The 13,044-nt window shown below is 39.1% G+C and overlaps 1 protein-coding gene across 1 annotated transcript in view; it reads left to right on the forward strand.

Moving 5' to 3' along the window:
- The window catches only part of LOC126412861 (zinc finger protein 354B-like), a 147,880-nt gene that overhangs the window by 19,021 nt on the left and 115,815 nt on the right, over positions 1 to 13,044 (forward strand). The gene's annotated exons all lie outside the window — the stretch shown is intronic.

Consider the following 13,044-nt stretch of genomic DNA (forward strand, 5'->3'; position numbering starts at 1 on the left):
GAAGATGAGGTGCCCTGATAGGGGACCTGCAGACTACGACAGGGCTTTGTTACAATTAATTTTCTGTAGTGCTGTAAACAGAGGTTTATTGTGAAGTGTCACAGAAATTTAGTTGATCTCAGCTGTCAAAATATCAAGGCACAGCTTCAAAATGAAATTATCTTCCTGTAAACATCAGTGGTAACAATATAGCAGTTGGATATCAGTCTAGTGGGTGCTTACACTGAAAATAGCCACTAAGCATAAATGACTTCAGAGGTATCGGTAAGTGTAAAGGCTAAATTTACTGCTGTTTCTTTCATACACACCATCTCCATTACTAAAATTCTGTCAATAAATTTCCTGTCTGCTCAACATTGTGGTCCCCACTAAGAGAAAACATGCAACTGCATAACTGCCTATAAATAGACTAAGTATACTTGTGATATCCTAATCATTTTGAGGTAAGAGACTTCATTTTTTACTTAAAGTCACTCTATCTTGACTCACTACTTTAACACCAAAACTATATCCTAGAGCTATACAAATACATTTCTAATACCAACATTCCTGGTAAATTAACAAATGTAAAGGTAATAGTGATCTGATACATCACTGTCTTAGACAGTGCAATTCTAATACAATAATGAAATGGAACCCGCACACACAAGCGCAAAATACTACATTACTGGGTAAGTGGGAGGAATCAGTTTGTAACAGCAAAACCACAGGAATGGGGCTATTGGGTAAGGAGTAGACAGGGGAGGTCAAAATAAGCTTGGTGTCAGGTGACGGCGAATGATATCAGCAGAATGAACGGTTGTGGCCTTTCCTCCTCAGCAGTGTGAAAAATACTGTGCCATCAAAAGTGCCTGAAATAGTCATGGGTCGCCATAGGAGAGAGTAAGGCAGTTGGATGGAGTAAAATACAATTCATAAATAATAAATGAAATCACATTTAACCTCTGTGTTGACCCCATTACGCCAGACCACTAGCACAAATAGAGAGTGTTGCGAACATTGGTCCTTGGCATAATTATACAAATCGTAGAAAGATCAAGTGATTATTGGAATTGATCCTACAGTTTACAATTAAAATTTATGTGACATCACAGAAGATTGAGTCAAAAGACAATATACTGACTAAATGTTGGAGTTGTAGATAAAATTAGGAGACAACAAAGACAAAACACAAAAAACCAAAAAATATATTAACATAAAATTCTTAGACCCAGATGCACATGATACCCTTTGTTGACAGTTTAAAAGGTTGAACTCAGTTATCCCACAATGAACTATTTTCAGTATGTTCACTTAACTAAGACCTCATTTAAAGGACGGGATAAAATGCAAAGAACATGTGTATGGAACTATTTTTAGGTCAGAGCACAAATTGGTGTTACGCATGCGATCTGTCTGTCGGATATACTGTGCAGTTGTGGAAATAACGGGCCTTCAGTACACACAGGAAGACACACTAACAATATGTGGAAAACAGCAGATTAGTATTCCTTCAGAAGCAAACATTATACTAATGCTAACATTGTAAATCAGTTGTCCTCCTCATTTACATTCCAGCTTGCGTGATATAAACATTAAATAAACAATTTCTTAAAAACTTTAAAAGAAGTTGAAAGTTATCCTGTTCCGTCATAGTGTTTGCATAAAAACGAATTAAGATCCATTACAGTAAATCCAATAAAAATGAGAGTGACACAAAATAGCGCCAGAACTGTGGGAAAAGTACACCAGACTCTCAATAATTCGGCCATTCCTGACACACATGGGTGCCGGATTAACAGAAGTGCCAGATTATTGAATGCCTGCAATTTATTTTATTCATTTAATTTTTTTTTTTTAATTTTTAATTTTTTTTAATTTTGAAAACATAGGGGATATAGTGTACTGTACTTAAACCGATTAAACCGAAGGATACAATTTTAAAGCATAGAGGATATATTTTATTAAATCCAGAAATACATTAATTTTCAAAGAAAACTTAGTCCTTGAGTGTATACTGTACATAATTATACAGTCGTATCACTCACTATGAAATATGTCCCTAATTTTTAACCGTCGCAATGATGATACACGACGGTGGCACGCTTTATCATGTTACTGCTTTACAAGCATTACATCAGTACTGCATGTATCTAGTTGTTGCATAATGTACTCCAGGAAGACCTTGACAGCTTCAGCATCAGCAGTGTGAGAAATCTTCATGCTCTCTCCTCCTGTGTCCTTTTCTTCATCACTTTCATCATTACTGTCTCGCACGCTTTTGATTATTTCTTCATCTGTTAAAGGTTGGTCCATATCACAGTATTCCTCTTTCAGCCACTTAGTAACATCTTCATCATTAATTTCTTCTCCTCCTGGAAGGTCGTGGAACATGTCAGTGTACAAAGTAATTGATGATTCCGAATTGATGGCTCATCGCTGTCACTCACTACTTGACCCAATTTGGCATCAGTGGATGTCAGTAATTTTCTCCAGCTCTTCATTATTGTAGCACTCTCCACTTTATCCCATGCTTCGGCTACTTGGAAAACTACATCACGTTTGTTAATTGCTTTCCACGCCTTCAGCATAGTCTCGATAGAGTCGTTTTCACTTTCATTCAGCAAGGAGATGAGAAATGAATGTTGATAATGATGTTTAATTGATTCCACCTCCCATGAACCATGGATATTGCCGTTGGTGGGGAGGCTTGCGTGCCTCAGTAATACAGATAGTCGTACTGTAGGTGCAACCACAATGGAGGGTTATCTGTTGAGAGGCCAGACAAACCTGTGTGGTTCCTGAAGAGGGGCAGCAGCCTTTTCAGTAGTTGCAGGGGCAACAGTCTGGATGATTGACTGATCTGGCCTTGTAACACTAACCAAAACGGCCTTGCTGTGCTGGTACTGTGAACGGCTGAAAGCAAGGGGAAACTACAGCCGTAATTTTTCCCAAGGGCATGCAGCTTTACTGTATGATTAAATGATGATGGCGTCCTCTTGGGTAAAATATTCCGGAGGTAAAATAGTCCCCCACTCGGATCTCCGGGCGAGGACTACTCAAGAGGACGTAGTTATCAGGAGAAAGAAAACTGGCATTCTACGGATTGGAGTGTGGAATGTCAGATCGCTTAATCAGGCAGGTAGGTTAGAAAATTTAAAAAGGGAAATGGATAGGTTAAAGTTAGATATAGTGGGAATTAGTGAAGTTCAGTGGCAGGAGGAACAAGACTTTTGGTCAGGTGAATACAAAATCAAATAGGGGTAATGCAGGAGTAGGTTTAATAATGAATAAAAAAATACGAGTGCAGGTAAGCTGCTACAAACAACATAGTGAATGCATTATTGTGGCCAAGATAGAGACGAAGCCCACACCTACTACAGTAGTACAACTTTATATGCCAACTAGCTCAGAAGATGACGAAGAAATTGATGAAATGTATGATGAGATAAAAGAAATTATTCAGGTAGTGAAGGGAGATGAAAATTTAAGTCATGGGTGACTGGAATTCGATAGAAGGAGAAGGGAGAGAAGGAAATGTAGTAGGTGAATATGGATTGGGGGTAAGAAATGAAAGAGGAAACCACCTGGTAGAATTTTGTACAGAGCATAACTTAATGATAGAAGAATCCTGGATATACTGGAAGGTATCAGATAGATTACATAATGGTAAGACAGAGATTTAGGAACCAGGTTTTAAATTGTAAGACATTTCCAGGGGCAGATGTGGACTCTGACCACAATCTATTGGTTATGAACTGTAGATTAAAACTGAAGAAACTGCAAAAAGGTGGGAATTTAAGTAGTTGGGACCTGGATAAACTGACTAAACCAGAGGTTGTAGAGTGTTTCAGGGAGAGCGTAAGGGAACAATTGGCAGGAATGGGGGAAAGAAATACAGTAGAAGAAGAATGGGTAGCTCTAAGGCAGGGCTTAACAACTGGCCGGTTTTGAGCGCGAGTACTCGAGTCTGCTCAGGCACGTGCTCGCTAGCAGGTGCAAGGTCGCGGAGTAGGGAGGGAGGGGAAATGCGCGCGCACGTTTGAATAGGGCCGCAGCGTGCCTATTGAATTCGCGCCGACTGTGTAGCGTTTAAAGTACTACTATCAGCTCTAACAGTCACTTCGCTGGTTAAGAATCATGTTAAGTCGCCATTGTGTAACCCCAACCATGCTTTCGCAGTTCAACCCCCATTGGGAGGAGTTGTATCTGTTTACAGAAAAAGATGGTGTTGCAAAATATTTAGTACGTCACAAAACGCTGAATTCTTTTAGGAAATTTAATTTGCTGCGACATTATATGTCGTACCACGCGAAAGACTGCGGAAGTGGAAAATGTGATGGACCAGATCGTGCACAGGAAGTTATTAAACTTAAAAGAAAGCTATCCGAAGAAGATACGACAAAGAAAAATCAACTGAGGCAACTCTCAGAGTGAGTTACAAAATTGCTTTGCTTTTAGCAAAATCCCTGCGCCCCTTCACTATGGCGATTTAATAAAAGTATGCTTGGTAGTTGCAGCGGAACATTTGAGTCTATCTCAAGTTGAACAGTTTCTGATTGTGCCATTATCTAACATGACCATTATGCGTCGCATACAGGACATGGCAGACGACGTCCAGAGCCAGCTTGCAAATATCTGTAAAGATTTTATGGCTTATTGTCTAGCTCTGGACGAAAGTGTTGATATCACTGGAACAGTGCAGCTTGCCATATTTATTAGAGGTGTTAATAGAGATCTTCAGGTGTGGGAGGAGCTCCACGATGTAGTAGCCATGAAGAACACTACAACCGGAGGTGATATTTTAAGTAGTGTGAAGAAAATGTTGAAAATATAGGATTGTCGTGGAATTCTTTAGTTTCAGTGTCTACAGACGGTGCACCAGCGATGACAGGAAAAAAGTCAGGTTTCGTTGCGCTGTTGAAGGAGAAAATGCAAAAACTGACCGTGCCGAATGCAATAAGGGGCGTTCACTTTGTGATCCACCAGGAAAACTTATGTGCAAAGAGTATCACTCTAAAGAATGTGATGAGTGTTGTTGTTCGTACAACCAATTATATTAGGAAGCATGGGCTACAACACAGGCAATTTAAAAGCTTTCTTGAGCATGAAAGCCAGTATGATAGCCTGCCTTATTACAGCGAGGTCCGCTGGCTTAGTCGTGGCGAATTATTAAATCGATTTTTTTGCCTGTTAGATGGGATAAATATGTTCATGGAAATAAATAACATGTGTGTTCCTGATTTGAAAGAGCCTTCATGGAAATGTGATCTCGCGTTCTTAGCAGATTTAACTAGCCATTTGAATGCTTTGAACATTTCACTACAAGGTAAAGATCTGCTAATTACTCATTTCATAGATCGAACACGAGCTTTTAAAATGAAAGTGACGCTTTGGGTGAGTCAACTGGAAACAGGAAATCTAGCTCATTTTCCTAAATTATCATCCGTGCAAGATGTTCACAAAGACTGTGAACGTTATTCACATAGTTTAGTTGCCCTTAATGAAGAATTTGATCAACGCTTTCAAGATCTGACAGCACTAGACTGATTTTGATCTGTTTTCCTCTCCATATTCAGCGAATATTGAAGAGATTCGTCCTGAGCTGCAACTAGAAATTATTGACCTTCAGTGTGACAGAGAATACAAAGACAGATTTCAGAACAAGAAAAACATTTTGAAATTCTAGAGGCACTTCCCTCAGGATAGATTTCCTCGTTTGTACAAATTGGCGGCTAAAATAATATCAATGTTCGGTTCCACGTATGTTTGTGAACAACTGTTCTCTGCAATGAAATGTAACAAGACGCGCCTGAGAAACGCATTGTCTGATCGAAATTTAAACTGCACGCTGCGCCTACAATGCACAAGAACAATTACTCCGAACATAGACGCAATTGTAAAGAGCAAAAAGTACAAGATAACCGAGAATCCCACATTTCAGTGACATCTTTTATTTTGTAACAGTGCACAAATTAATACGAATGTAGAGGCATACACTAAGCTAATAAAATTATGTGGCACGTGTACATTCTCCTTTATTTGTTTCATTTGTCGCAGTAATAGTTCGTGAGTGATATCCCTGCAGGTGGCCGCAGATTTACATTGACTGGCGGCAGCTGTTGTGTACCCCACGTGACTCTCCCCACTCTCCGCTCTGGTCCGGTAGTGCGGGTAGCGTGCTCGCGCTGCTCCGTGCTCGCGCCTTGCTGCTCACAGCTTGCTCCACGAGTACGTATGTTGTGAAGCACTGTTCTAAGGGGTGAAGGCAGCAGAGGATCAAGTAGGTAAAAAGACGAGGGCTAGTAGAAATCCTTGGGTAACAGAAGAAATATTGAATTTAATTGATGAAAGGAGAAAATATAAAAATGCAGTAAATGAAGCAGGCAGAAAGGAATACAAACGTCTCAAAATGAGATCGACAGGAAGTGTAAAATGGCTAAGCAGGGATGGCTAGAGGACAAATGTAAGGATGTAGATGCATATATTACTGGGGGTAAGATAGATATTGCCTGTGCAGGAAAATTAAAGAGACCTTTGGAGGGAAGAGAATCACGTGTATGAATATCAACAGTTCAGATGGAAAAACAGTTCTAAACAAAGAAGGGAAAGCATAAAGGTGGAAGGAGTATGTAGAGGGTCTATACAGGGGCGATGTTCTTGAGGACAATATTATGGAAATGGAAGAGGATGTAGATGAAGATGAAATGGGAGATATGATACTGCGTGAAGAGTGTGACAGAGCACTGAAAGACCTGAGTCGAAATAAGGCCCCGGGAGTAGACAACATTCCATTAGAACTACTGACAGCCTTGAGAGAGCCAGTCCTGACAAAACTCTACCATCTGGTGAGCAAGATGTACGAGACAGGCGAAATACCCTCAGACTTCAAGAAGAATATAATAATTCCAATCCCAAAGAAAGCAGGTGTTGACAGATGTGAAAATTACCGAACTATCAGTTTAATAAGTCACAGCTGCAAAATACTAATGCGAATTCTTTACAGATGAATGGAAAAACTGGTAGAAGCCGACCTCAGGGAAGATCAGTTTGGATTCCGTAGAAATATTGGAACACGCGAAGCCATACTAACCCTACGACTTATCTTAGAAGAAAGATTAAGGAAAGGCAAAACTACGTTTCTAGCATTTGTAGACTTAGAGAAAGCTTTTGACAATGTTGACTGGAATACTCTCTTTCAAATTCTGAAGGTGGCAGGCGTAAAATACAGGGGCCAAAAGGCTATTTACAATTTGTACAGAAAGCAAATGGCAGTTATAAGAGTCAAGGGGCATGAAAGGGAAGCAGTGGTTGGGAAGGGAGTGAGACAGAGTTGTAGCCTATCCCCGATGTTATTCAATCTGTATTTTGAGCAAACAGTGAAGGAAACAAAAGAAAAATTCGGAGTAGTTGTTAAAATCCATGGAGAAGAAATAAAAACTTTGAGGTTTTTCGATGACATTGTAATTCTGTCAGAGACAGCAAAGGACTTGGAAGAGCAGTTGAATGGAATGGACAGTGTCTTGAAAGGATGGTGTAAGATGAATATCAACAAAAGCAAAACGAGGATAATGGAATGTAGTCGAATTAAAGTGGGTGATGCTGAGGGAATTAGATTAGGAAATGAGACACTTAAAGTAGTAAAGGAGTTTTGCTATTTGGGGAGCAAAATAACTGATGATGGTCGAAGTAGATAGGATATAAAGTGTAGACTGGCAATGGCAAGAAAAGCATTTCTGAGGAAGAGAAATTTGTTAACATCGAGTATAGATTTAAGTGTCAGGAAGTCATTTCTGAAAGTATTTGTATGGAGTGTAGCCATGTATGGAAGTTAAACATGGGCAATAAATAGTTTGGAAAGGAAGAGAATAGAAGCTTTCGAAATGTGGTGCTACAGAAGAATGCTGAAGATTAGATGGATAGATCGCATAACTAATGAGGAGGTATTGAATAGAATTGGGGAGAAGAGGAGGTTTTGACACAACTTGACAAGAAGAAGGGACCGGTTGGTATGACATGTTCTGAGGCATTAGGGGATCACAAATTTAGCATTGGAGGGCAGCATGGAGGGTAAAAATTGTAGAGGGAGACCAAGCAGAAGGATGTAGGTTGCAGTAGGTACTGGGAGATGAAGCAGCTTGCACAGGTTAGAGTAGCATGGAGAGCTGCATCAAACCAGCTTCTGGACTGGTGACCACTACAACGACAACAACAACAGCAGCAGCAATTGATTCCAAAATTCCTTGGTCTTGGGCTGAATTCGGGGTGTCACATAGAGTGGGAGAAAGAGTGCTTGTACATGTATACCATTGGACTTTAGAGAAACATTTGAAGGATGACTGGGAGCATTGTCAGTTATAAGGATAGCTATCAGTGGAAGCTTTTTCCTTGTAACTCTTTTCTCACTGCTAGTACAAACATTTCATGGAACCACCAAGAGAATATTTGTCTGTCCATCCACACTTTCTACTGAGTGCAATGTTGCACTGGTAGAGTATTTATGTCAGTGTGTTGAAAACAACGTGGACTTTGGAATTTTCCAATCACCATAAGCGGTAGTTTATGAATCCCATTGGCATTACTACAAGTCATTAATGTTACGCACTGTTTCTGTTGTTTGTAACCACGAGCTTCCTCCTCGTTCTCGGCAGTTAATATTTTTGAAGGAAGCATCTTGTAAAAGAGTCGTGTTTCATCAGCAGTATACGAGGCATCAACAGTTAAATCTTCATCCTCTATTATCCTCCGTATCTTGCTTACAAACTCATCAGCATCCTTATCATTAGCTGAGCAACTTTCTCTGGTGACAGTCAGCTGCCGAATGCCATGTCGTTTTTTCCAGTTTTATAACCAGCATTCGCTCGCTACAGACAAGTTATTACCGCCAAGTTGTTTATTAAATGCAGCTGTTTTTTCCTTTATAATCGGGCCACTGACTGGAATTCCTTTACTGCGTTGTTGTGTGAACCATCAATAAACAGCTACGTCCAGTTCTTCATTCTCACTCAACCTTCTGCTTTCCCAACTCACTATCCATTTGTGTTGAGTACTGTTGAATAACATCTTCTTTCTTTTTCATGTCATAAATAGTTGCTTGTCCAACATTGAACTCGATGGCAATGGCATTCTGCGAAGAACCTTGATTTAACTTATTTAAAATCTCAAGTTTGTGTGTTTCCTTTTAGAAGACATGATTGTGAACAGTAAAGAAGGCTACAATTTAAAATACAGTATATAAAGCATTGTTGTGCATGATACTTCATTGTGCACGTGATTTTGGATGTGCGCCAGACTACTGGGAGCCCGGACTACTTGGGGCCGGATTAGCAAGAGTCTAGTGTATCTCTATATTTTTAAACAAATGAAAAGAACATGTAGCGTAAGTGTCTCAGAAAGTCTATGAGCATCAGATTTCCTTTAATCACATCCAGTTCACTGCAAATGATCAAACCCAACAGAAGTTTAAAGTGAACAGTATAAACTGCAGTAGCAGGTACAGAAGAAATCACAAACACAAAGCACTCCCAGCTCACATCATAGTTATTGCAATGGCTGCAGAGGGAGCACAGCTCATATACCAGATTTGGGTATATTGGCTGAACATTTAATAGTGATTCTTAGCTTCAGATATCTTCATTCTCCTCCATTGGTAAATTGAGGGTACAAGAATAGTAACAGGCCAACTAAACTTTAGTATCAACTCCTAAAACATCAATGAAAGGTAAATCACCTAGAAAAAATGTTTGTTGCTTAAAATTCTAACACAAATGACAAAATAACACTATGAACATTATAAAAAAGGCAAGGAAAGAAGGTATCCAGTTGACAAGCAATTCTAAAGTTATTAGAGGGCTACATTCTGGCCAAAACACAACACTGCACTGTGTGAGAATTCACATGAAACCAGGAACTGTCAAATGTCACTTGTCTGCAATATCCCACATGCAGATAAGAGGCAGAGATCTATTACAGGCCACAAATTCATAACGGCTGCTTCAGTGGAGGTTGGTGGAGAAGGGGACACCACTTGCAGCATATGGCATGGGTTCTGTATAAGGGAGAGGGAAAGGAGAGGCAGGCAGTATGAGGTGCAGAAGGCAGGGGGTGACGGGAGAAGACACGGTACTGCAGTAGGTGTGAGGGTTGGAGGAAAGGGGGCAAGGCACGACCGTGCACTGGAGATGCATGTATGCTTGCCAAAATGACCCAGAAGAAAGCTAAATACCATTCAAAAGTCAAGATTGTACGAAATATTTTTTTTATTCAAGACAACCAGTTTCAACAGTCTTAACTGTCGTCTTCAGGTTTTAAACATTTTTTTGTAGTAAAACATGTTCATTTTTTGCTAATGACATGCACAAGATGACAAGTGAATAAAACTCGGCACATTATAAATGTTTGTCATCACTAAAATGTTTAAAAACACTCAACATTTATAATGTGCTGAGTTTTATCCATATGACATCTTGTGAAAGAGGTCAGCGTAAAATGTTTAAGACGTGAAGATGACAGCTAGGACTGTTGAATCCAGTTGTCTTTAATGATATATATATATATATATATATATATATATATATATATATATAATGGAAGGAAACATTCCACGTGGGAAAAATTATATATAAAAACAAAGATGAGGTGACTTACCGAACAAAAGCGCTGGCAGGTCGATAGACACACAAACAAACACAAACACACACACAAAATTCAAGCTTTCGCAACAAACTGTTGCCTCATCAGGAAAGAGGGAAGGAGAGGGGAAGACGAAAGGAAGTGGGTTTTAAGGGAGAGGGTAAGGAGTCATTCCAATCCCGGGAGCGGAAAGACTTACCTTAGGGGGAAAAAAGGACAGGTATACACTCACACACACGCACATATCCATCCACACATACAGACACAAGCTACTGCAGCCTACATCCATTTGATCTTGCTTAGTGTGTTAAACCTTTGGTTTCCTCCAAAATTATAACCCATCACGCTTCCTTTGATTTCATATGGATGATTCCTTGATGTCCCAGCATATGTCTATAACCTTTAGTTACATTGTACCATAAATTTCTTTTTTCACAAATGCAGTTCAGTACCATTTCATTAGTCATTCAATCTACCCATTTAGTTTTCAACATTCATCTGTAGCACCACATTTCAAGAGCTTCTGTTCTCTTCTTGTCTAAAGTGCTTGTTGTCCACTCCAATACAAAGCTACACTCCATACAGATTCCTCCAAAAAATACTTCCTGACATTTACATTTACATTGAATTTTCCAAATTTCTCTTTTTCAGAAACACTTTTCTTGCCATTGCCAGTGTGCATTTTTAACCTGTCTACTTTGGGCATCATCAGTCATTTTTTTGCCCAGATAGGAAGACTCCTCTACTGCTCTTAGGGTCTGATTTCCCAATCTGATTGTGTTGGCCTGATGTGATTTAATTCATCTGTATTCCATTATCTTGATTTTAGTTTTGTTGATATTCATCTTATAACCTGTTTTCAAGACGCTGTCCCTCCTGTTCAACTACTATTCCAAGACCTTTGCTATCCCCGACAGTATTATATCATCAGCAAACAGCAATTTTTTTCATTTCCTCTCCCTGAACCTAAATTCCCTTTCCAAATTTCTTCTTGGTTTCCTTAACTGCTTGCTCAGTTTACAGACTGAATGACATCAAATGTGAGGTACACCCCTGCCTTGCTCCCCTCTCACCTATCGCTTCCCTTTTATGCCCATTGACCCTTATAACTGCAATATGGTTTCCGTAGAAGTTGAGATAACTTTTCACTCTTTGCATTTCACTCTGGCTACTTTTAGAATTTCAAAGGGTGTATTCCAATCATCATTGTCGAAAGCTTTCTCAAAATTTATAAATACTATCAATGTAGGTTTGCCTTTCTTTCACTGATATTTTTGATATGCCATGGGATCACTATGGACTCAAGTGTTTCTACATTTCTTCAGAACTGAAGTTGATGTTTTTTGACTTCTGCTTGTACCAATTTTTCCATTCTTCTGTAAATAATCTATGTCCATATTTTGCAAGTGATGTGTATTAAACTTTTAGTTTGATAATATTAACACCTGTCAGTACCTGCCCTTTTTTGGAAAAGGAATCATTACATTCTCCATGATATCTAAGGATATTCTGCATGTCTGATTTATCTTGCATACAAGATGAAATAGTTTTGTCATGGGTGGCTTTTTCAAGGATCTCAATAATGCTGAGGGAATGTCATCCACTCTAGGAGACTTATTAGGGCTGTAATGAAAATAAACTGGAGGTGGGTAGGATATGTAGCCAGATGAACTCTAAGAGGTAAAAAAATATTGAAATAATGACCAAGATGGACACATCTCATTACAGTTATGTGGGGGTAGATGCATGTAGTTAAAGATAGCAATGCTTGAAAAAGTGTAGTGGTGGTTTTATCCAGCAGCATTAAATAGCTTGTGGCGGTGGTATTGTCACCACTTGCTGTACCACAAGAACCCCTATATATGCAATACTGGCCATGTCATTGGCGAGTTGCTTTCCACATTGAAAACTGCCAAATACTGCAGTTCCTACTGGAGAATCGATGTGTTGAATAAGATAAGCCCAATTTTAATTGTCTGAGTGACTGTTGTGAATAAAAGATGACTGTGAAGCCTTTCTGTCATGTCAATAGCAAATTCCATTCTTCAGGTAATCCTTAAGGTAAAAATCAGATTTAATCTGAAATCACCATGAAATAATCCATCTTTGAACTGTTTGTAAATGTTTGTATTCAGGCTAATATTGCTTTCATTGTAGCATTGAAGTGTATTCACCCCGGAAGCTAAGAAGATAATGGAAAAGGGGGATAAAATGCAAAACAGCAGTAATGGGATGTAACAGGCAGTTCAGAATTTAGGATGCAAGATTTATTTGCACTTTTTTAAAATTCTGCTTCACTGATTGTAATTGCTATGATATTGGACATTTCAGTTACTTAAAGTTATAATAAACTTTCTCAGTGAAAAATATTGCAATATGCATAATAACCTTAAGCTACCTTTAGTATTATAGGTATGGTGATCAATGCCTTAC

Source organism: Schistocerca serialis, chromosome 7 (genome assembly GCF_023864345.2).
Source record: "Schistocerca serialis cubense isolate TAMUIC-IGC-003099 chromosome 7, iqSchSeri2.2, whole genome shotgun sequence".
NCBI classification, from domain to species: Eukaryota; Metazoa; Arthropoda; class Insecta; order Orthoptera; family Acrididae; genus Schistocerca; species Schistocerca serialis.